This window comes from Triticum aestivum, chromosome 5B (genome assembly GCF_018294505.1).
Source record: "Triticum aestivum cultivar Chinese Spring chromosome 5B, IWGSC CS RefSeq v2.1, whole genome shotgun sequence".
In the NCBI taxonomy this organism is placed as follows: domain Eukaryota; kingdom Viridiplantae; phylum Streptophyta; class Magnoliopsida; order Poales; family Poaceae; genus Triticum; species Triticum aestivum.
The window spans coordinates 92,566,829-92,569,647 of NC_057807.1; the positions used below are offsets into that span (position 1 = coordinate 92,566,829).

The window sequence follows — 2,819 nt, forward strand, 5'->3', positions numbered from 1 at the left end:
GCACCCAACTCATCCCTTCCCGTAGCAACTTGGCACCACCGTGGAGTGGGAGACTACGGTGAGAGGAGAGGCACGTGTGAACAGCATCGGCATCGCGAAGGAAATGCTAGAAGCACAAGACAGCAGGCGAGGCGAAACATTCTACCCTGACTTCCTTGCCGTTGCTGATTCACTTGGCTGTCGGCCTGCTTTGCCGGCCCAAACTAGCCCAGATGGCCGCCTCGGAAGGTGGGGCTATTACGTTTTCGCTCCGCTCCTTATAAAGCCACCACACACAAAGAGAAATTAGGTTTTCACTCCCCTCCTCCTTGAGCCGCCGCACCCAACTCATCCCTTCCCGTAGAACTTCTCCAACGGAGAACCGCAAACCATCGCCACCAGCGGCCTAACCCGGCGGCGACGTCCTAGGGAAGAACTCGCTACCTCTAACCGGTAAGGCACCCTTGCCGCCGGTCCAAGAAGCAGATCTAGGCGGGGATGGCGATGGCGTGCTGTGATGGCTGACTCCATCCCTTCCCACAAACCATCGCCACCAGCGGCCTAACCCTGCGGCGACGTCCTAGGGAAGAACTCGCTACCTCTTACCGGTAAGGTACCCTTTTCACCAGTCCAAGAAGCAGATCTAGGCGGGGATGGCAATGGCGTGCTGTGATGGCTGACTCCACCTCCTGGTTAGTCTCTCGTCTCCTCTATTTTACTACTCTAGATCTGATCTAGCTGTTCTCCTTGTTTTGCCACTCCTTCCTCTACCTTCCTCCAATCGACTATGTCCTGTTGCTTTGTTCTACTAGATCTGAAGAACTCGCTATCGGTAAAGGCTCTGTCACCCACCCAGGAAGCAGATCTAGGCGGGGATGGCGATGGTGTGTTGTGACTCAATCTTGTTGCTTTCTTCTAGATCAGGGTATCTGTTTTACAACTGTTCTCGATCTAGTTGTTCTCTTCGTTTTGCTAATCCTTCCTCTGATCAATTTTGTCTTATTGCTTTGTTCTAGATCGGAAGAACTCGCTACCGGTAAAGCACCTTTGTGGCCCGCCCACCCAAGAAGCAGATCTAGGCGGAGATGCCGATGGCGTGCTGAGGGTTGAATCCAGCACCCTGTTAGTTTCCCATCTCCTCTATTTTACTATAGACTAGATCTCAACCTAGTTGTTCTCTCTTTTTTTTGGCTACTCCTTCCTCTAATCTGACTCAGTCTTGTTGCTTTGTTCTAGATCGAGGTATCGGCTATTCTTCCTCTAATCGACTCGGGTCTTATTGATTTGTTCTAGATCAAGGTATCTATTTTACTACTCTAGATCTCGATCTAGTTGTTATCTTTTATTTGCTACTCCTTCCTCTACCTTCCTCTAATTGACTTGGTCTTGTTGCTTTGTTCTAGATCAAGGTATCGGCTATTATTCCTCTAATTGACTCGGTCTTATTGCTTTGTTCTAGATAAAGGTATCTGTTTTACTACTCTAGATCTCGATCTAGTTGTTCTCTTTGATTTGCTAATCCTTTCTCTAATCGATTTGGTCTTATTGCTTTGTCCAGATCAGAAGAACTTGCTACCGGTAAAGCACCTTTGTGGCCCACCCAAGAATCAGATCTAGGCGGGGATGGCGATGGCGTCCTATGATGGCTGAATCCACCTCCCGGTTAGTTTCCCGTCTCCTTTCTCTGTTTTACTATAGATCTGATCTAGCTATTCTCTGCTACTATTCTACTCGTCACCTCCTCCTGCTGCTACCTAGGATAAGAGAGGAAGAATAACCAATACCTTGATCTTGAACAAAGCAACAAGATCGAGCCGATTAGAGGAACGTTTAGGAAGGAGTAGCAAAATAAAGAGAACAGCTAGATGGAGATCTAGAATAGTAAACTAGATACCAATAAGACCGAGTCGATTAGAAGAAGAATAACGAATACCTTGATCTAGGAAAAAGAAACAAGACCGAGTCGATTGGAGGAGGGTAGATGAAGTTCCTCAGTCTGCTGTGCCTCCGTCACCATCTTGGGGAGGATGACCAATTAGGTGTGCTTCACATGACTTCAGGCGGATAACAAGGAGCAAGCAAGAGTGTGTGCGTCTGGTGTTCCTAAGGTGCTAAGTGTCATTGTCCCAAGCTCTTCTGAGCTTGGCATACAACAACCAGAGCTTGTGATTAGAACTTTTGCTTTTAACTCTTTTAAAGTTCAAATCTTAGATTCCAAAGTTGATTTTCGAGTTGGAACTTTTGGATTTGAAGTCTTGGCACATTTTGTAGGTGGGTTGGAATTGGTCCTACTAGCCAGATGGCAACTAAGGCTTCCGATAAAGAACGTGCTCCTCCTTGCTGGATCTCCCACCTTTGTCATGTATGTCCTTCTCCACCACCAGATCCATCGAGGTCCGGGCAACATTAAGCACCTCCTTGGACCGGATAATTCAAGTCATCGTCATCACTCGCTCTGGTAGCGAAAGAGTTGGGAGTGGCGGGCAGCATGGATGGAGGCTCTGGTGCTATTGGCCTAGACAGGTATGCCATTTCCACTCTTTTTTCTTGCTTGCATCCTCTTTCTTTCTTCATTGTGTGAGGTTATCATCAGACTAGCACCTAAACAGTAGATGGAAGTATATTTCCGACACGAACAGCCTCGAGATTACATGATAAGTTCTGACGGCATGAAAAAAAAGCTGTTTTTAAGGCAATTACGGTTGCTAATAATAAGTCAACAACCAGCCCCAAGATAAACTTAGCTACAATGTTGGATCCTAATACCTACAATGCAGGAGCCAGGAATGCATTTCAGTTTCATTTACGCGTGAAACTATTCTATAATAGTAAAACCATAC

General features: G+C 46.8%; 1 protein-coding gene and 1 long non-coding RNA gene across 5 annotated transcripts in view; one reads left to right on the top strand and one right to left on the bottom strand.

The window, feature by feature from the left end:
- Positions 1–2,819, bottom strand: part of LOC123110573 (nucleobase-ascorbate transporter 3) — a 9,249-nt gene that overhangs the window by 2,094 nt on the left and 4,336 nt on the right. The window lies entirely within an intron of this gene.
- LOC123110575 (uncharacterized) lies at positions 480–1,417 on the top strand. The gene is made up of 5 exons (XR_006453476.1): positions 480–671; positions 792–904; positions 996–1,101; positions 1,216–1,278; positions 1,383–1,417. It is a non-coding gene; the product is annotated as an uncharacterized lncRNA (long non-coding RNA).